Source organism: Castor canadensis, chromosome 3 (assembly GCF_047511655.1).
Source record: "Castor canadensis chromosome 3, mCasCan1.hap1v2, whole genome shotgun sequence".
Lineage (NCBI taxonomy): Eukaryota > Metazoa > Chordata > Mammalia > Rodentia > Castoridae > Castor > Castor canadensis.
This window is the reverse complement of record NC_133388.1, coordinates 88709523-88732294: the sequence shown is the minus strand read 5'-3', so window position 1 is coordinate 88732294 and position 22772 is coordinate 88709523. Positions and strand designations below refer to the sequence as shown.

General features: G+C 38.8%; 1 long non-coding RNA gene across 1 annotated transcript in view; it reads right to left on the bottom strand.

Annotated features, from left to right (window-relative positions):
* LOC141421302 (uncharacterized) overlaps positions 1-22772 on the bottom strand; it is a 184504-nt gene that overhangs the window by 99815 nt on the left and 61917 nt on the right. The window contains exon 3 of the long non-coding RNA XR_012445908.1: positions 8366-8466. This is a non-coding gene — a long non-coding RNA (uncharacterized lncRNA). The remainder of the gene's footprint in view (positions 1-8365; positions 8467-22772) is intronic.

Below are 22772 nucleotides of genomic sequence, written 5' to 3'. Positions count from 1 at the left end.
TGGGGATCTGGTTAGAAGATGGCAAAGCATCTCTGCTGCACAGAATGTGTCAAAAATTCTTTTTGCCACCTTGGGTACATCTTACAGAAGAAGCCAACCTTCTGTAAGAGCCAGCTACAAACAGAAGCAGTCACCTATACAGAGAGCTCAAGAACCCACAGTGCTTTGAGGAAAGGAAGAGATAACCTGATAACAAGACTCCCCCTGGCTGAAGGTCACAGTCCCCATGGGGAGAGCAATGAAGACATTGACTAGGTCCTGGTTACCGCTCTTGTGCCTGCAGCTGGACTGTGAATTGAGAGCTTTGGAGAACAAGGGATTTGTAATATTCATCAGGAACCTTTTCTAGATTGTCTGAAATTACTGTAGAAAAAATGCCAACTGGAGGTTGATGAACTGATGACCTTGGCTGATTTTTCCTGTTGCACAGGTGTGAGCAAAGAAAAGCAGATGGAGTAGCAGCCATCTTTCCTGAGTGTCCAGGAGGGAGACAACTCTGTAATCAACTGCATTATGCTCTTGCTTCTACTGGTAGAAAAGCCAAGGACAAGTCTCCTCTTCCTCATACACATTCTTTCCAATAAGGACAACAAACCAGAGCAAAGACTCACTGTGCTACTGAATAAGGAAGACAAACATCTCCCCCTGCACACCCAGAACTCAGCCACCTACTTCTGTGCAACAGGAGCACAGTCCTCCCCAGGCACTTTGAGACCAGGATTTTTGTGAGACATCATATTTTTAGTATGTGAACCTTGTAAAACACCCCTAAAGTCAGTCAGTCAAGCTGTCACTGAAAGGAAGTGATCTCTTAGTCAGATGTCAACGCTCTAGTGTGAAGTTTGTGTCATTCAGATTTGAGCCCTACTGAGGGAATGTTGATGTCACAGTCAGAGTCTTGATGGAAAGGCTATTGTATTATTAACAGTATTTACTGTTTCTCATTACAAAATTATTAGCTGTATGGTGTAGGAAACAATAAATTAAGGAGTAGAAAATTAAAATGCCTTACAATCCTGTCACACAGTTAAATCATGGCTGACATTTTGTATTCCTTCTTCATTAAAATATTACTAAAACTAGGATCACATAGATTGATACTTTGGCTCACTTCCACTTATATTCTACCCTAATCTGAGCACTTCACATTTGTGAAATCTTAAGAAATCTATTTTTTCCCATTCTTCCAGCTGTCATCTTTTTTCTTCTTTGGCAATACTGGGGTTTGGACTCAGGGCCTCCTCTTGCGAGGCAGGCACTCTACCACTTGAGCTACTCCGCCAGTCTGAAATTTAATTTTCAATGACTTTAAGAGTCATATTATAAGTCACCACTTATTTTCCCTTTTAATTATATCTTACATTTCTATGAAATACAATATGTTTCATAAACTCACATGTGGTCGTTTACACAGATGAATGGTTTCTAGAACAATTTTTGTCATTGCCACACATACTGTCTTTCATGCTTCTCTCTCTTCTCATTCAAGGTGCTGAATCTTTTCACATTTCACATAATCTTCTCATTTTCACATCATTTAAAAGGAAGTTTGTGTGTTTTCCCACTCCAGAGTAACTAATAAAGAAACTTTAAAGCAATAGAGGTTATCATGAGAAGGAAATCAGGAACCAGTGTAAAGATCAGTTAGAGATGAATCAACATGGGCCGTAACACATGGGTATATGAAAGCAATGTTAGGAATCTCTCTGTATAGCTGTCCATAACTCAACTAGCAAAAACGCTCTGTCATCCTTATTATGCTTATGACTTTTCCTCAACAAAATTAGTAATAGGAGCAGAACAGGAGCTGCCTAGAACTGAGGGAGGGAGGGGGGAGATGGTGGGGGAGAGGGGCAGGGTGGAGAAATGACCCAAACAATGTATGCACATGTGAATAAATGAGTAAAAAAAAAAGATAAAAAATTTTTTAAATGAAAAGAAAAAAAAGTTAAGGTTTCTCTCATCACTGATGGTGCTGAATTTATCAAAAATCTTTTAGGGGTAGACAGGGAGATCAGAGTTGTTTTAGAATTAATTGCTAAGCCTGAGGCCAGAATGTTGGTCACTGACAGGAATGGCTCCTCAACATATTGACAACCCAGCCGGATCCATAGCAGTGTTCTAGTGCTGCCCATTTTGTGCCTGAGTCACTCAACTACTTCTGCCTCGTTTTGGTGCCATCTTTATCATAAGGAGAGCATCCAGGGACTTAGCATCCCTGGCTTAGCTCATTAACAATGGCCATGATGCTGTTCAGTATTCCTTTAATGACATGTTTCGTTTCCAGGATACAAATGTGTGTCTGCGTGTGTGTGTGTGTGTGTGTGTGTGTGCTTAAAACAGGTTTTCTGAAATGTCTTGTAGAGAACAGTTGATGTTATATAACTTAAGTCTTTTTATATGTCCTTGCTGTTATTGTCATTAGTCAATGGAAGCCTGCTTTTTTCATAGGACTTGTGACCAGAATTCTCTATTTTTAGTCTTAACCACTTAGTCTCTTCCTGCTCTGCAGATCACTGGCCACTGCTATAAGCTCAAAGATAATTGCTCACTTGTCCTTAGGATTGCCTGTCCTCTTCCCAGCTGAGTTTATCTCACGCTGGGAGTGTGAGTTGCTCAGATCTCCCTTACACTTCCCTCAGGACATGTCTCGCTGTTAGGTCTATGTCTTGGGCTCTTCCATATCCAACACTTGTACGTATTTTACCTTTTTATGTTTTATAGTGGAAATTTAGGAAAGGAGCTATGTAAAATGCTTTGCATGCACAGATCATGAGCTTCAGTCAACATGTTTGAAATGAAGCACCTCAGCATGATCCTGGCGTGTATTCATCACCATTCAGAACTGAGTGACATTGACTTGTGAGCAGAACTTTCCCTGCTGTGGGCAAAAATGAATACAACATAAATGTCTCCTCTTCCTGGCTGTAAGCTTGGCTTTTTTTTTCAAGCTACGTGCCACATTCCACACTAAATTGAACATATCCAAAATCAAAGCTTTCTTTTTTTTTTTCCCTTCAGTACTGGGGATTCAACTCAGTACCTCACACTTGCTAGTTAAGCATGCTACCAATTGAGTCATGTTCTTAGCCTTTTTGTTTTTATTTTGTTACTAAAATAGGGTTTCACCCAGCCTGGCATCTAATTCTGGGTCTTCCTGTCTCCACCTCCCAAGTGGCTGTGATTACAGGCATGCACCATAGTGCCTAGCAATAACTGTCTTTAAGCTAAGGTTTTCCTCCCTGCTTCTCTCTTTCAGTCAGGTCTGAAGTGTTGAGATCATCTTCAAATGCACACTATCCTTGGTCTTCATGTCCATTCTTTTCAAGCTTTCCATCACATTTTTATTAATGTGGGTTATATCTATTACCACTTTCCTTCTTTGTAATTAACATTTATTTACTGCATAAAGTAGGTGGTTTCATTCTGATATTTCCATACATGCATATCATGGAATTGGATCATGTTCACTGCTCCATTACCTTCTCTTTTCATACTTCCTTCTAAATACTCTTCTTTTCATTCATGTTATTTTTTCATTGTTTTTGTATGCTAGATTCTGCATATGAGAGAAACAGGATATTTGTCTTTCTGAGTCTGGCTTATTTCACTTAACACAATGATCTCCAGCAGCTTCCATTTTTATGCAAGCAATATAACTTCATTCTTCATGGCTGAATAATACTCTGTTGTATATATATCCACAAATACACACACACACACACACACACACACATATCACATTTTCTTTACTCACGTATTGGTTGATGCACACCTAGACTGATTTCACAGCTTGGCTATTGTGAATAGTGTTACAATGAACATGGGTGCAAGTGTCTCTATTGTATGCTGACCTACGTTCATTTGCATATATGCTCAGGAGTGGTATAACATGATCATATGGTAGGTAGCTCTATTTTTAATTTTGGGGAGGATGTCCATACTGATTTCCATAGTTGCTGCACTAATTTGCATTTATACCAATAGTGTATAAGGGTTCCTTCCCTCAACCCCTCCCTCACCAACATTTCTTGTCTGTTTTCTGATGATAGCCATTCTGAAGGATGACACAGAATCTCAATGTCATTTGATTTGATTGGCTAAGGATATTGAGTATTTCTTTGTGTGTTTATTGGCCATTTATATTAATTATTTTGGTAACTATTCAATTTATTTTCCCATTTATTAGTTGTTTGTACTTTTTGCTTTTAATTTTCTGAGATATATGTATAGTGAACCAAGTTTTTGATGCTGCTTTTCAATGTTTTTGCTCTTGAACACCCTAACTAGTGCTAGATTTGAAGAGCCATTTATTAGGATTCCATTACATCTCTGTTCTTGGAGTTTTGCTAGGTTTTGTTGGTGGTTTTCATGTCCATCCTTTAATTGTCATCTTCTTTTCATTCCTGCTCTTTTGGCAGTGAGATTTTGTAGAGATTGAGCAGTGAACAGGTATGGTCACCTGCTATCTAAAATCAGAAATATTATTCATGGATACGTAAGTTTTCAAAATGCCAATTTCACTTATGTAAGAGACAATCATGGCAAAAAGAAACAAGAAAATGTTGACCTCATGCTGCTGGAAATAATTACAGCTCTGGGAAAGAAGTTTCTCACTTCAGAAAAAGGGCACCATTTGCTCTAGGGAAAGCAGCTACCTTTTCCATTTCCCTTCTCTCAAACTGATCTGCTGACACAGTGGTCACTCATTTGTCCCAGGCATCTTGGAGCTGAAATCAGCAGAAAAGCTTCTCTTTCAAAAGAAAGGCCTTGCTATTGGACACTGGCAACACCACTCTCATTTTACTAGAGCTGATTTTCACCCATATAAAACTGCTGGCTGCCTATCTGAGCTGAATTTCTGGATCAAATGTTTCCCATGTCTTCTAGTCCCTTCAGAAGCTTCTCTTCCCTCTTGAGCTGCTTCCAGGTTGGTGAAAATTTACTTTTTTCTTCAACATGAGTGGCGTTTTATTTTCATCAGTTGGCCTGGTTTTCATCCATAGATGCTGTGACCTCCCAGGATTGTTCAGGGCAGATGACAATGGAATTTTACTCACTTATCCATCATTTATCTAAAGCCACTGAGTCTTCCTAATTCTGGTTACAATAGGTGAGGGTCCCTGCTCTAGACTTTCACTTATAATTTCACCAGCCAAGGGAAGTGCCTCTACACCCTACCACCATCTCCCCTCCACTGGAAGTTCACTGCCAGCAAGTCCATGCAACGCCCGTCTGAGGGAGACTGAACGCGTCTGTCTACAGTAGGCTCCATTGCCTTTACACCCAGGAGGTGGGTGGTGTAGTCCAAACTCGAATTGCTTTATAGAGTGATCATTGTCTCTAATGTAAATTATTGCTCTATTTTACAGGCCCCACTTCTCATTAAGGATAGGATTAACATAACGCGTTGCAGAGAGTGACCCAGAACAGATTAGGGAAGAAAGAAACATGCAGTTGAACGTTTTTGGTGCATCTCTAAAACAGAAGGAAAGTTCAGATTAGTTTCCTGGGGGAGTCTAGAGTCTCTGTCCTGCATTCGCCTCTAGAGCGCGCTGTTGCACGGACTAGAGCTCAAGCTGCACCTTGGGCTCTGCCCCTCCTCCCTGCAGGTGCCTGCAGCTCCTCACTGAGTTCTTCCAAGACCTGACAAGTGAGAGAATCAGAGATCAGAAAGCACCTAGTACTCGCTCAGCGTTTTTGTATTTTCCCTAAAAACCTACAGGTCACCTGTTTCCAAGACCCGCGTCCCACAGTTTCCTGCTTCAAGATTTTCCAGAGAAACACTTGCAAAGTTGCCACTGCTCAGCCATGCTCTTGGTGCTCGTCTTAGTCCTGGGGCTATATTTTTGCCTGAGTGAGTAAAATTTCCTTGTTGTCCCTGGATCCACAAAGGTCCCTGTCTCCTGATTTAAATTTGAGTAAAAGTAGATTTCATAGTGAGGTCTGCACTGCACTTACTGACACAACACTGATTTTTCAGGAGACATTGCAACCCAGACAGTGACCCAGCCTGACGTCCAAGTCACTGTCATTGAAGGAGCTTCCCTAGAGCTGAGGTGTACCTACTCCTATACGGGTAGTCTTTATCTCTTCTGGTATGTCCAGTACCCCGGCCAGGACATTCAAGTTCTCCTCAAGTACCTTTCTGGAAAACCTCTCTTTCAAGGCATCAAAGGCTTTGAAGCTGAATTTAAGAAGAGCGAATCTTCCTTCCACCTGAGAAAACCCTCTGTGCATTGGAGCGATGCAGCCTGGTACTTCTGTGCTCTGAGTGACACAGTATCTGGAGACATAGGGGGAGCTGTACACAAACTGCAATACTGGAGAAGATGATTTTGTCTGGAAGATTTGGATCCACACAGTAGAAGCCATGGTGTTCCTACCATTCAGAGAGCTGCATTGCTTTCAAAGGCATATTGATATGGCTATTTGTGGCACATCCATGTGAAGAATTTGTGGAAATTGTGTAAGCCACATAAAAATTATTCACAAAAATGTGATGCTGTGCTCTTCAGACTACATTCTTTACTGTCTTTAGAGACTGATTATCTCCATGAGACTTAAGGACATCAATCAGTTCCATGCTCCAAATGACAAGATTGGGTACTTTTCACAATACACGATAGAGGGAGAAATGCCAATTTCTTTCAGCTCCACACTGAAGCTTAGTACTGTGGAAATGTAACTCCTGTACCAAATATCTCCAGCACCTGGAGAGCATTCAACTTCCTCACTCCAGCAGCCCTGCCTGAGCTATCAAAGCAGTTTTACTTACACTATTCTTCTATAAATGTGAAAAAATTTACCAAATACATAAATATGTTAATAACAAAGTTAGAAAAAAACCCCAAATTTTAGGCACAATTATATTTACTATTATATTTACACTTTAATATTTTTAATGTACCAAATGTAACCTTTTAAAAAATAACATTATACTATATCTTCAAATTAATAACTATAGTCACACTCAAATATAAAGTTTCATAATTTTAAAAATACATAAATTAGGGGCTGACAGAGTGGCTCAAGTGGTAGAGTGCCTGCCTAGCTAGTGCAAGGGCCTGAGTTGAAACATCAGTGCCATCAGATAACTACATAAATAAACCATCACAAATAGCATTATCATCACACTTGTCTCTTGGCCTCAGTCCCATTCCCTTCCACCTCTCTCAAAATAAGCTTATGAACTTTGCTTTTCAGGCCCATGGTTTGATATTTTTCACACATGTGTGTTTGTACACAATGTATTTTTGTTTTTAACATTACACTGATATGGCTCTATTGTATGTGTGATCATGAGACTTGCTCTTTTCACTAAAATGTTTGGGAAATATAGAAAATTTATACTTATATTCCATTATTTTTAACTGCAGTATCTCTACTATGAACATACCATATGCCATTTTTGGATGGACAATTGGTGTTACTAGGGTTTGAACTCAGGTCCCTGCACTTGGTAAGCTGGCACTTTATCACTTGAGACACACCCCCAACAAGACACACATTTGGATTATGCAATGCCATCAGAATTAGTCTGGATCACAACCAGACAGTCAAATTTACAAAGCGCAATGGGTCACATCTGTATTTACTTCCTTCACACCAGTTATGTTTTCAAGGGGAGCTCTCTCAGCTGCCCACACAATTCAGGATCTATTCTTCTTCAACTCAACCCAGGTCAAGTGCTTGTGTGAGGGAACAAAACCAAACAGGGCACTCATGTTTAGAAGTAGTATGTTCCAAATAAGAACCTGTAACAGTTGTAATCAGTAACTCCTGTAACAGTTACAAAAGTTACATCCTGAGGGTATGGTAGAGCTTGCAACCTGCAGGCCCTGAGATCATACCCAGTACTGTAAAAGCAACAACAACTCATTATAAATGTCACTGACAGAAAGTCATGGATCTTGCCAGGTATTCACAGTTAATTCACAGTGCAGATAAAAGTTATCAATGAGGACCATTTTTGTTTCCATAGCAACGTTACCTAGAATATGCTGACATTCTACTTTTATCAGGTTTCCAGAGGAAGAGAAAGAGGAAATTAAGCTAAGCATTTTTTATGTAGAAGGAGAAAGGATTTTTTGACCCTTTGTTCAAGAGGTATTTATAGTGTTTTATTATAAAAATCCTAAAGGAATAAAATTATGGATATTTCGATATGTATAGATCTAGAACACTGCTTTATACTTGAAGTGGTGTTTGCTTTATTATATGACTTGTGCTTTTAAAATTTTACTTGTGGTTGCAAATTGCTCTTGAAAGTGTTCTTACCAATTTTCGTGCTCTTCATCAGCACAAAAGGACTCCTACTTCCTCACCCCCTTGAAAACATTTGATGTTCCCTACATCACCTTACCTTTTCTCTGTCTGTGATTCTTGCACTTCCCAAATACAGTACTTTTTCAAGACTGACTTCTGCAGGTAGTCAGTGTTAAGAGATGTGGCACAAAAGTGGTCCTAGAAATCAAATACATGGAATTAGATTCTATCATCCAATTTTTCATGGCCAGATGGCAGCAAGGATCATTTTATGAGAGGCAAGTGAGTAGTGTGTGTGTGTGTGTGTGTGTGTGTGTGTGTGTGTGTGTGTAGGGGTGGATAGTACTGTTGCTATTACAAATAGGGGATTTTAAATGAGAAAGTTATAGATAGAACCAGAAAACAATGCATCCAGAATATAAAAAATGTATTTCCTGAGAAATGATAGCCAGTTTTATACTAGGATATTCTCACTTTTCACCTCAGTTAAAAATTTTTTTTGTCAGTCATTGAACACTCATTCAATAACATTTACTGGTGACTTTATTGTGTGCATATGACACATCCTCTCAGTTCCTGATGGGGTCTTAAAAAGTCTTAAAACTTGTATGCAATAACAAAAGACAACATGCTAGTCATTAGCTTAGCTTTCCCCTTTCATGCATGGTATAGTTCTTTCCACATTCAGTGCCATTATTCTGAAAAATGACAAAAAATATCTAAGAAATTTGAAAACATTACAAAAATTATAGCCCAGTTTCAGCTTACTGCTCTAATTGTCATAGACTCCTGATTTAAAAGAAAATTCTTCTAATTTCTCTATATTTGAATATTTCACTTAGTTCAAATAAGAATTTAATCACTAGGTTCCCCACTGACTCGGCTGTGTACTGATATGCTCTGGGTGACACCATGGCAGAAACCACAGAGGGAGCTGAGCACAAACTGAGCAGCAGCAGGGTCCTGGCTGCTGGGTGTCTGCTCTGGGATCCCTCTGGTTAGGGACAACATGTCTTATTGTTGTCCCACCACACGCCTTGACCTGGCCTTGGTATAAAAGGCATCCAAAGTAGCACAAGAACACAGGAGGAGAAAAGTAGATGTGCCTCACGCACATGTTTAACAGTGAGAGTAAAAACAGTGTGCACCATAGCCCCTCAAACACACCTGAAGTTTGTGATTTTAAAGGGATAAAACCTCAAGATGAATGAGATAGTCCATGTGTTCATCCTTGAGTATAATTCTGTCCTTATCACCTTGATCCAGGTCATGCAGGGAAAACACAGCTCTGGCACATGAGGATGCAAACATTTAATGTCTCCCTGATAAACTGGTGACTTCTGAGGGAAATTTTAGTTCCAGAAATGATAGGTCCTTGAAGAAAGAACACATAAGGAAGGCTGTGGAGGACAGTGTTGAGTCTGGGGGTCAGAAGACAAGAACAAGCCAGTGCCTCCATCCCCCATGAGAGCACTTTTGGCCCAGTATCCTGTAAAGGGACAGGTGGCATCACAAGTCATGGCCCCCTGGGGATGCCTCGAAATGCCACCAGGCTGATAACCAGGAGGCTTTTTTGAAGAACTGTGTATATGTTCATGCAGAGACATGTTAAGAGACCACTCCACTCCTGACTCCTGCACCTCCCCTCCCCAACAGAGTGTGTTTCTACAAAGATAAATCAAAAGGCCACTCCACCCAACTCCTAACTCCCCTCCTCAGCAGAAAGGACCAAATAAAAAAGCCCCCTCTGTGAACAACAGGGAGCTACAGATTGTCCAGACTCCCTGTTCCCCTCTAAGGGCAGCTTTTCCTTCCTCTCTAATGAATCCTACTTGTGCGTTGACCTTGTCCTCTTGAGAGTCAATTTACTGCCTCGTTGGCCAATTCTTTGTCTAGTGAAGGGAAGGACCCTCAGCACCAGCCTGCAACAATAGATTGCTGCATATGACCACATCTATGGAAAGAAAAGGTGGACTATTCTTTTGACTATTTGTAGGGTGGTTACATGGAGAACACTGGTGTTCTTCAACATAGGTTACTCTTGACCAAAAAAAATGGAGGTCTTGTATGATGTATAATTTTTTTACCTAGCTGACTTTGTATTACCAAGGCAATTCTTGAATTAGAAACAGAATTCAGGTCTGGAGAGGAAAATTTAAGGATGTACATTTCTAGGGGAAGAAATCCCAGTTTCCCCAATATCATTCAAGCCATTTCTCCATCAGAAAGAAAGTGGTATATGGAGTGATAGATGGTGGCCAGAGCTGCTAAGGAGGATGGATGGCAAAGAAGAATCTGTGAACTGTGTGCGTCTAAATGTGACTGTAATCCCTGAACCCAGGAGGCTAAGGCAGGAGGACTGCAAATTCTATGTCAGCCTGCATTGCATAGAGTTGAAAAATAGCCTGAACTACATAGTGTAAACTTGTCTCAAAAAAAAAGAATTTTTAGATTTAATTTGCAGATAAATTGGTTTTCAAGTATTGGATATTTTTTTCTTTTGTCTTGTCTATCATAGCACTTAATATACTTCAGCTGATTGGGTCAGAAAGAGAGCATTTTTGCTTGTGAGAATTATCTGACAGACATAAAGTGACAGTGAGGAGCTGTACACATGATTCACTGTCTCAGTGTCTGCAGCGGAATGCCACTGCATGGCCCTGGCATCGTCTCTGTCATTGAAGGGATTTGTGCATGAATCTTTAATTTTTTTATGATTACTTTGTCTACTCTCCTATCTTTTTGTTTCCTCTCAGAGGCCCCATCTTAGGTCTTTTTAATTGGTTGAGCTAATAACTACTCACAAAATATAATTTATGGACTTAAGAAAAACAACTCAAAATTGTTCAATTGGTATACAAAAGACTATCTTTTTACTAAATATGGCATATTGAACATGTATGTTTAGCTCTGCTGTCTCTGATATCCTAACAAAAGGGTATGTTTTCTTTTTTATTTTAGTTTATTTTTAAATAGTTTTTCATTAATAGTACAAGGGAGCTGCATTGTGATAATTTCAAGTTCAGCTCCTCCATTGTATTTCTTTAGCCCCCTCTCCTTCCTCCTGTTTTCAAACTGTATTCGGTGGATTTTGTTATTCTATAGATACATGTATACGTTAAACCTCTTTACCATGCTCTACCCTTTCATCACTTTTACTCCCACTGATTGCACTTCTATAGGCTTCCCTTTTTCATTCATGTCCCATTATTATTATTGCTGTTGTTATTATTTAATACATAGATTCCACATATAAGTGAAAATGTGTAATATTTGGCTCTTGGAGCTTGGATTATTTCTGTCTAAGTGATTATCCCCAGTTTCATCCTTTTCTTGCAAATGATGCTTCATTCTTCTGTATGGCTAAATAACAGTCCATTGTGAATATGTAATATATTTTCTTTATTCATTCATTAGTTGTTGGGCACCTAGGCTGACTTCATAGCCTGGCTACTGTATATAGTGCTACAATGAACATGGGTGTGCATGTCTTCCCCATGAATATTAATTTACATTCCTTCAGATATATGTCCAAGTGTTGGATAGCCAGGTCAGAAGGTAAGTCTATTTTTAGCTTTTGGATGACCCCATAGTGATTTCCATAGAGGCGGCAGCAGTAGGTACTCCTACCAACAGTGTAGGGTGGTTCCTTTCCCCTGGGTCTTCACTCTCATTTACTGGTGTTTTTTATTTTAATGAAAGCCATTCTGATTGGGTTGAGAAGGAATTTCATTGTAGTTTAGATTTGAATTTCCTTTGTGGCTAAAGATGCTGAACATTTCTTCATGTGTTTATTTGCCATTTGCATTTCTTCTTTTGAGAACTGCCTATTTAATTCATTTTCCCATTAGTTAATTGGATTATTTGTGCTTTTGTTGTTTAACTTTTTGAGCTCTTTGTTTATTCTATATATTAAACCTTTATTAAATGAATCATTGGGAAAGATTTTCTCCTGTTCTGTGATTTGCCTTAAGATTCTGTTAATTGTTACCTTTGACATGCAGAACTTTGTAGTTTCGTGTAAACCTGTTTGTCAATTCTTCCTCTTATTTGGTGGACAATTGGAGTCCTGTTTAGGACTCCTACTGTCTTCAAGAGATTTCCTTATGTTTTCTGTAGTAGTTTCAAAGGTTCAGACCTTACATTAAGTCCTTTGATCCATTTAAAATTTATTTTTTTACAGGGGGAATGATAGGTGACTAGTTTCAGTTTTTTTTTTCTTTTTTTTGTGTGGTACTGGGGCTTGAAATCAGGGCCTTCATCTTGAGCCACTCTACCAGCCCTATTTTGGTGAAGGGTTTTTAGAGACAGGGTCTCCAAACTATTTGCCAGGCTGGCTTTAAACCAAATTCCTCCTTATCTCTGCCTCCTAAGTAGCTAGGATTACAGGCTTGAGCTACTGGCACCCGGCTAGTTTTTCACATGTGGATAATCAGTTTTCCCAGCACTGTTTTTGAAGAGACTGACTTTTTTTTCTAACATATGTTTTTGGCTTGTTTTTTGGTCAAAAGTCAGCTGGCTATAGTTGTGTGAGTTTATTTTGGAGTCTTCTGTATTTTGTTATTGGTCTTTATATCTGTCTTTGTGCCAGTGTCATTCTGTTTTTATTAGTATGGCTCTGTAGTATAATTTAAAATCTAGTATTGTGATACCTCCCATAGAGCTCTTTTTTCTCAGAACTGCTTTTGATAAGGAAAGCTGGAGAAAGATCAAAGCCAGGAGAAAAAGGACCAGAGAACAGTAAAGCCCTTCCCCTTAGCAGGGGCTCCTACATCCAGCTATCTTGTTAGAAACTGCAGATGGCCTTCTTCCACAGCTGTGCTGACATGATATATTGTAACCATGAAGAGCTAACTGCCAAGTCTGCTTCTGCACTCCCTGCTTGCTTGCTGCTGCTTTTCTAAGTACAAAAACCTCAACCACCCTGAGCTTGGGGCCTGCACCACTTTTGAGAGATCCAGGTGCTGGCCTGCTAGCATAATAAACCTTCCTTTCCTCCGGCCACCTGGATTTGAGTCTTAATCTCTCTGATCACTCATCCTGTCTGTAATGTTTTCTGCAACACTTTGATTATTGCAGGTCTTTTGTGCTTCCACATAAACATTTTGTTTTTCCAGTGGTGGTTGGTGGCAGCTGTCTAGGGGGTGGTGGTGGATAGGTCAGATAAGTGGCTTGAATCATAATTTTGCAGCCCACTGTTCTTGCAAAATTTGCACTACGCTTGGTTTTTAATTCAACTTATTTCTAGGTTAACTTCTTAATTGTGCTCTTTCACTCAGCAGAGACCTAAGATAATGGGTTAGGAGTAGCATTAAATATCTCTGGCTGTGTTTGTGTTACCATTTCAGTCCCACTTACCTGAAGAACCAGATTTCTCAAAGAACAAATAACTCTATAGTGGATTATCCATGGGAAAGCCATATTCCCTTCCCTTGCCACACCCTAGAGACCTTTCTTTGTTAACAACAGAACTTCAAAAAAAAAATCAAGACGCTGGAAAAAGAGATTTCTCTCTTGTGTTCACTACTCCTGGGGAAACTACCTATTTCTTTCCCTCTCTTTTCTTTCTTTCTTTTTTTTTTTTTTTTGACTTGGTGGGGATGGAACGCAGGGTTCTGAGCTACATTCCCAGCCCTATGATCCATTTCTAAGGTGTTTCTCTTGGGCTTTGTGCTTGAACGCAGGCCCTGGGTTCAATCCGGAGCACTACAATAACAAAACAACTCATAAATGATAAGGGGTGTAAGAGTCCACAATTCGGTGGGTGAAGGCATCTTCAATGTGGACTTTTTGACTTTTACTGTCCTTAGTTCCTTAACATACATTGAGTGTACTGATTTGGGTTTTATTTATTTATTTATTTATTTATTTATTTTTGGTTTTGGTATTCTTTTTTTATTGTTCATTTATTCACATGTGCATACATTGTTTAGGTCATTTCTCCTCCCTGCCCCCTCCCCCACTCTCTCCCCCTTCCCCCCTCCCCCACCCTCTCCCCCCTTCCCCATCAGTTCCAGTCAGGTCCTATTCTGCCTTTATCACTAATTTTGTTGAAGAAAAGAGAAAATCGTAATAAGAAAGAAAAAGTGTTTGTGCTAGTTAAGTTAAGGATAGCTAGGAATTAAAGTACTCTTGATTGTGTTATATGTTGGAGGTTTTTATGAAAAAATGTTGGAAATATTTGACACAGTTTTATGACTTTGTTTATTTATTTTTTCCTGATAGTAAATATTCTTAGTTCATACATACAGCCACTCTGAATTCAGGAAAAATTTCTTTTCTAATTCCCTTTTTTTCTCTTTTTGTTATATACATATGTGCATACAATGTTTGGGTCATTTCTCCCCCCTTCTCCCTGCCTCCTCCCTTACCCCCCACTTCCTCCCTTACTCCCCCAACCTCTGCTATCAGGCAGAAACTATTTTGCCCTTATCTCTAGTTTTGTTAAAGAGAGAGTATAAGCAATAATAGGAAGGACCAAGGGTTTGTGCTAGTTGAGATAAGGATAGCTATACAGGAAGTTGACTCTCATTGCTTTCCTGTACATGTGTGTTACCTTCAAAGCTAATTCTTCTCGAGCTAACCTTTTCTCTAGTTCCTGGTCCCCTTCTCCTATTGGCCTCAGTTGCTTTAAAGTATCTGCTTTAGTTTCTCTGCATTGAGGGCAACAAATGCTATCTAGTTTTTTGGGTGTTTTACCTATCCTCACCCCTCCCTTGTGTGCTCTCTCTTTATCATGTGCTCAAAGTCCAATCCCCTTGTTGTGTTTGCCCTTGATCTAATGTCCACATATGAGGGAGAACATACGATTTTTGGTCTTTTGGGCCAGGCTAACCTCAATCAGAATGATGTTCTCCAATTCCATCCATTTACCAGCGAATGATAACATTTTGTTCTTCTTCATGGCTGCATAAAATTCCATTGTGTATAGGTATCACATTTTCTTAAACCATTCATCAGTAGTGGGGTATCTTGGCTGTTTCCATACTTGGCTATTGTGAATAGTGCCTCAATGAACATGGGTGTGCAGGTGCCTGTGGAGTAACCTGAATCACACTCTTCTGGGTATATCCCCAAGAGTGATATTTCTGGATCATATGGTAGATCTATGTTTAGATTTTTAAGAAGCCTCCAAATGTTTTTCCAGAGTGGTTGTACTAGTTTACATTCCCACTAGCAGTTTAAGAGGGTTCCTTTTCCCTGAATCCTTGCCAACACCTGTTGTTAGTGGTGTTGCTAATGATGGCTATTCTAACAGGGGTGAGGTGGAATCTTAGTGTGGTTTAAATTTGCATTTCCTTTATTGCTAGGGATGGTGAGCATTTTTTTCAGCCATTTGAATTTCTTCTTTTGAGAAAGTTTTGTTTAGTTCACTTGCCCATTTCTTTATTGGTTCATTAATTTTGGGAGAGTTTAGTTTTTTGAGTTTCCTATATATTCTGGTTATCAGTCCTTTGTCTGATGTGTAGCTGGCAAATATTTTCTCCCACTCTGTGGGTAGTCTCTTCAGTTTAGAGACTATTTGTTTTGTTGAGCAGAAGCTTTTAAGCTTTATGAAGTCCCATTTATCTATGCTATGTCTTAATTGCTGAGCTGCTGGGGTTCCATTGAGAAAGTTCTTGCCTATACCTATTAATTCCAAGGTATTCCTACTCTTTCCTATACCAACTTTAGAGTTTGGGGTCTGATATTAAGATTCTTGATCCATTTTGAGTTAATATTGGTATAGGGTGATAAACTATACTGCTAACCAGTTTTTCCAGCAGTTTTTGTTGAAGAGGCTGTCTTTTCTCCATTGTATATTTTTAGCACCTTTGTAAAAAAACAAGTTAGTTATGGTTGTGTGGCTTCATATCTGGGTCCTCTATTCTGTTCCACTGGTCTTCATGTCTGTTTTTGTGCCAGTACCATGCTGTTTTTGTTGCTATTGCTTTGTAATATAGTTTGAAGTTGGGTATCGTGATACTTCCAGCATTGTTCTTTTTACTGAGTATTGCTTGGCTATTCGTGGCCTCTTGTGTTTTATAAATTTAACTGTAGATTTTTCAATCTCTTTGATGAATGTCATTGGGATTTTAATGGGAACTTCATAGAACATGTAGATAACTTTTGGGAGTATAGACATTTTTACTACGTTGATTCTACCAATCCATGAGCATGGGAGATCACTCCACTTCCTATAGTCTTTCTCAGTCTATTTCTTCAGTAGTTTATATTTTTCCTTGTAGAGGTCATTCACATCCTTTGTTAAGTTTACACCTAGGTATTTGATTTTTTTTGAGGCTATTGTAAATAGAATTGTTTTCATATATTCTTTCTCAGTTTGTTCATTATTAGTGTATAGAAATGCTAATGATTTTTCTATGTTTTTTATATCCTGCTACATTGTTATAGCTATTGATGGTGTCTAGGAGCTTTTAGTAGAATTTTTTTGTGTTTTTAAGTATAGGATCATATCATCTACAAATAGGGATGTTTTGATACTTTATTTACCTATTTGTATTCCTTTTATCCCTTCTTCTTGCCTAATTGCTCTGGCTAGGAATTCCAGTACTATGTTGAAAAAGAGTGGAGATAGTGGGTATCCTTCTCTAGTTATTGATTTTAGAGGGAATGTTTCCAGTTTTTCACTGTTAAGTATAATGTTTGCTGTAGGTTTGTCATATATAGTTTTCATAATGTTGAGGTACTTTCCTTCTATTCCTAGTTTTCTTAGAACTTTTATCATGAAATGGTATTGGATCTTATCAAAGGATTTTCTGTATCTATTGAGATGATCAAGTGGTTTTTGTCTTTGCTTCTGTTAATGTGGCTTATTACCTTTATGGATTTTCATATATTAAACCACCCCTGCATTCCTGGGATAAAACCTACTTGGTTGTGGTGAATGATCTTTTTGATGTGTTGTTGAATTCGGTTTGCCATTATTTTGTTGAGGATTTTTGCAACAATGTTCATTAAGGAGATTGGCCTATAGTTCTTCTTTTTGGAGATGTCTTTGCCTGGTTTTGGGATAAGTGTAATACTGGGTTCATAAAATGTGTTTGGCCGTTTTGCTTCCCTTTCTATTTCATGGAACAGTTTAAGGAGGGTTGGTATCAGTTCTTTAAAGGTCTGATAGAATTCAGCAGAGAATCCATCAGGTCCTGGTCTTTTCTTTTTTAGGAGACTATTGCTGCTTCAATTTCATTTTGTGTTATAGATCTATTCAGGTGATTAATGTCCTCTTGGTTCAGTTTTGGATGATCATATGTATGTAGAAATCTGTCTACATCTTTAAGATTTTCAAATTTATTTGAATATTGGTTCTCAAAGTAGTCTCTGATGATTTCTTGGACTTCCATGGTGTTTGTTGTTGTTATCTCCCCTTTTGCATTCCCGATTTTAATAATTTGGGTTATTTCTCTCCTCATATTTGTCAGGTTTGCTTGGAGTCTATCAATCTTGTTTATTTTTTCAAAGAATCAGCTTTTTGTTCCATTAATTCTCTGTATGTTTTTTTGGTTTCTATTTCATTGATTGTAGCTCTTATTTTTATCATTTCCCTCCTACTCTTTGTTTTGGGAATTGCTTGTTCTTGTTTTTCTAGGAGTTTGAGATGTATCACTAGGTCATTGATTTGAGATCATTCAGTCTTTTTAATATATGCACTCATGGCTATAATCTTTCCTGTCAAGACTGCTTTTGCTCTGTCCCATAAGTTCTGGAGGATTGTGTTTTCATTTTTATTGACTTCCAGGAGCTTTTTAATTTTTATCTCTTTTATTTCTTCAATGACCCATTGTTCATTAAGCAATGAATTATTAAGTTTCCAGCTGTTTGCATGTTTTTTGTCTTTACTTTTGTTGTTGAGTTCTAGTTTTATTGCATTGTGATCAGATAGAATGCTTGGTATAATTTCTATTTTCTTATATTTGCTGAGGCTTGCTTTGTGCCCTAGAATATGATTTCTTTTGGAGAAGGTTCCATGGGCTGCTGAGAAGAATGTATATTATGGAGAAGCTGGATGAAATATTCTGTAGACATCAATTAGGTCCATTTGATCTATGGTATATTTTAGATCTTGGATTTCTTTATTGATTTTTTGTTTGGATGACCAATCTATTGATGATAATGGGGTGTTAAAGTCTCCTACAATCACTATGTTGGAGTTAATATATACTTTTCGGTCCTTCAGGGTATGTTTGGAGAAATTGGGAGCATATAGGTTGATAATTATTATTTCCTTTTGGTCTATTTCCCCTTTTATTAGTATGGAATGTCCTTCTTTACCTTGTTTGATCAATGTAGGTTTGAAGTCTACTTTGTCAGAGATAAGTATTGCTACTCCTGCCTGTTTTCAGGGGCCATTGCCTTGATAAATCTTCTTCCAGCCTTTCATCCTAAGCCTATGCTTATTTCTATTGGTGAGATGGGTCTCCTGGAGGCAACAAATTGTTGGATCTTACTTTTTAATCCAGTTCATCAAATGGTGCCTTTTGATGGGGGAATTAACTCCATTAACATTACATGTTAGTACTGATAGGTATGTGGTGATTCCTGTCATTTAGTTGTCTTAGTTGTTTGAAGATTTGATTTTGTGTTCCTAAGTTGAGGTTACTCTCTATTTTCTTGCTTTTTCTTTTACTGTAGTTTGGTACTGCCTGCCCTTTCATAGTTATGTTGGGTTTTACTTTCTGTGTGCAGAATCCCTTGAAGAATCTTTTGTAGTGGTGGCTTTGTGGTCACATATTATTTTAGTTTCTGCTTATTGTGGAAGACTTTTATTGCTCCATCTATTTTGAATGATAGTTTTGCTGGGTAGAGAATCCTAGGGTTGAAGTTATTTTCATTCAGTGCCCAGAATACCTCACCCCAAGCTCTTCTTGCTTTTAATATTTCTGTTGAGAATTCTGTTGTGATTTTTATGGGTTTACCTTTGTATTTTATTTGTTTTTTTTCTCTCTTACAGCCTTCAATATTCTTTCTCAAGTCTCTGTACTTGTTTTAATGATAATATGCTGTGGGGTAGTTCTATTTTGGTCAGGTCTGTTTGGTGTTCTGGAGGACTTGTGCATCTGTGTGGGCATAGATTTCTCTAGATTTGGGAAATTTTCTGTAATTATTTTGTTAAATATATCACACATTCCCTTTGCTTGCACTTCTCCTTCTTCAATGCCCATGATTCTCAGGTTTGGTCTTTTGATGGAGTCAGTGAGTTCTTGCATTTTCTTTTCACAGGTCTTGAGTTTTTTAATTAATAGTTCTTCAGTTTTTCCTTTAATTACCCTTTCATCTTTGAGTTCTGAGATTCTGTATTCTGCTTTTTCTATTCTGCTGGATTGATCTTACATTTTGTTTTGAGCTTCTGTTTTGTTCTTTTATCTGAATTTTTCCATATCCTGAGTCCCTTTATCTCTATTTTCATCCTGAGTTCTTTTATCTCTTTATTAATCATGTTCTTTGTTTCTCTTTGATGTTTATACAGTGCTTCTACAGTTTATTTTATTTGTTCTTGTGCTTTCTCAAATTCTCTATTTTTGTTGTCTTGGAATTTCTTGCATGTTTCCTGTACATTTTTGTCCTGCATATTCAGTATCATCTCTATAAAATTCTCATTGATTACTTGCAGGATTTCTTCTTTCAGATTGTTCTTGTGGGCTTCATTGGGTTATTTGGCATAGTTTATCTTCTTTTTGTAGGAGTCTGGATCTGAATATCTCTTTTCTTCATTTCCCTCTGGTTCCTGTACTAATTTATTGCTGGGGGTAAACTGGTTTCCCTCTTTTTTCCATCTTCCCACCATTGCTTTTGCTATTATTACTGTCCCTGTACTGTGTGCAATTAAGTATTTTCTAGCTTTTAATAATAACAATTTTGATATTTAGAATGGAAGGATGAGAGGAGAGGGAAAGCAAAGAAGGTAAAGAAAGAGGGGAAAACAAAGGAACAAATGAACAAGTAAAAAAACAAAACAAACAGACAACAGCAACAACAATAGAACAGTGTCAACGAAATAAACAGGGAGACATAGTGTACTAATCAACTGTAAGATAAACAGGCATTAGAGAGACAGGGAGAGGATTAAAAAACAATCACCAAGTTCAAATGCAATAAACTTTCAGTCTTATAATTTTTGTGTTAGTTCCTCAGCCTCCAATCCTGGAGATGGTGTCTCAGAAGTAGTTCTGTCATTGTCTCATCAAAGGGGGGAAGAAAAACAAGACAAACAAACAAAAAAAAAACACACAAAAAATTCCAGGTTCAAATGTAGTACAGTTTCAGTAAGTCTTTCAGCATGAGGTTATATTTCAGTCGTTGTCTCATCCAAGGAAGAGAAAAACTAAAATAAAAGGGCCTGGAGACAGTTCTGTGAATGTCTTTCTGAGGCTGTGGCTCACCTGCCTGCTACTGTCAGCCAGCTGTTGCTGGAGGCTATATTGATTGCAGATCTCAGGAGTGAGTTAACACTCACCTAGCCCCATAGGCTTTGTTTATTTAGAGTTCTCCTGGGCGTGACCACCACTGTTACAAATTTTCTCCTCTCAAAGAACACTGGGGGAGGTGGCATTACACGTGCCTTCTCCATCTGTCATGTTTATTTACAGTTCACGTGGGAAGTGTCCCTTCCCCCCTCTCCAGTGGAGCTTTCCTCACACAGCCACTTTTACAAGCTTTCCTGCTCTAAGGTTGCTGGGCAGGTGCTGCCAATCTTGCCTTCTCTGGCCAGCTTGTTTATTTACAGTTCCATGAGGGATTGCCCCTCCCCCACTCTTTGGCACTCAGGGCACCCCACCCTCTTTGCTACATGTCTTTTTTTGTTGTTGTTGTTGTTTATTCAGTTTGGTTTTTTTTCTCTTTTTTCCCTGGTTGGGGGTTAGTCTGTCCAGGGGGCTCTGCTGATCTGGCCCAAGGTTGTCTGTGGGAATACCATGTGCTGCTTAGCTCACCTGTTGCTCTGCATCTCTTGAGCCAGTAGCAGCTGGCATCTGGTGGTGCAGGAGCCCTCCTGGTTTCTCTGTTTAACGTGGAGTGGAGATGCTATGCGTGGGCTGGGGGTTTGGAGGAGTTGGAGTCTTGCGTCTTCTCGGTGGTTTATCCTGTTAGGTGTATTTCCAGCATCTCTCCAAGATTTTACTTTAGGAAGCATGCTTTCTGCTTCCTCCCTCTATTCACCATCTTGGAATATCCCTAATTTGGATTTTAAATCTTGTTTTTAATTAAGACATGGTTTATTTTTATTGCTTGAGTAAAAATGCAGTCTGAGGGGCTCAAATGTAATTTACAAAATAAAGTTCATATGGGCAGACCATAAGAAAAAAACAAAACATAAAGGCTAAAGAGTCTGTCAGGATCTTTAAGTTTGATTAGTAACTTCTTGGAGAATAAAACCTCCAGCACCTGCATTATAAAAAACCAAAAAGCACACCTTCTCTTTGAAATACCTAAATGAACTAGACTGAATTATGAACAAATAGCTTGTAAAAATTCACCTTGAGCAAGTTACTGAAGATACTAAATGAAAGAGGCAGGGAGGAACTTTGGAAACCCAACCTGCTGGTTGTTTGTTTTATCAGTAATGTAACTCAAAAGTAACCAAGTGTGAGGCTACTACTAGGAGCTTTCTCTGTTCTTTGTTTCCCTGGGCTAAGATTAATGCCCAGATTTAACATAAAGACGTTTTTGTTTTAAACACTAACAACCAAGTAAAAAAACACCTAAAAATGAGGTTTATAATGGAACCAGTGACAGTTTTGAGTGTAGCACTCTTAACTCTTCTCTCATTTCTCCCTTTTTCTGTCCTTTTATCCAATTCTGTGTCCTTTGTCTTGGGTCCCTTTCTTACCTTGCTAGCAAGAAACATAGAAGCAGGGGAGTGCACACCCCAAAGTGTCCCATCTTTAAAAAGTGAAGTGTGTACTGTAGTCTGCATTAGATATCAGGGCTGTGCTGCTTGCTTTGTTTGAGATAAGAACCGAGATAAGTTGCTGTAACAAAGTACCTACCTAGTTATACAGTGGCTTCTAATGGGAAGTTGATGTTGTTGCTACCACAAAGCAGTGAAAAGAAGATGCAAGGATCAAATTAGGGCAGGAGCGGGACCCTCCTCTCCCTGGAACTTTCTTCACCCCATCAGGGCCCAAGACTGACCTGCCTTCAAGGACAGACTTCAGGCAACAGTGGTTCTTCCAAACCAGGCCATAATGCCTGAAACTTGGTTCTTTTCAGAGCCATAGTTCTCCTCCCCCTCCCAAAGAAATGATGCCTGGGAAAGGAAACCCTCTTGCTAAAGCTCTGTAGGTGCCATTTCTTGAGTCTACCTTTCCTATATCCTTAAGTTTTCCATGCCAGCACCCATCCATTCTCTGGAAGAGTTGGAGATGCTGTTTTCAGAGTCTGGGGGCACTGGGAGGTATGCGGGCTGTTTCTAAGGGGCTTCACTTCAGTCAGAGGATCCCCCAGCCTCCCTCGTATGGGCCTCAGGAACTCAGCGGCCCAGGGGAAGCCTGGAAAACCAGACTTCA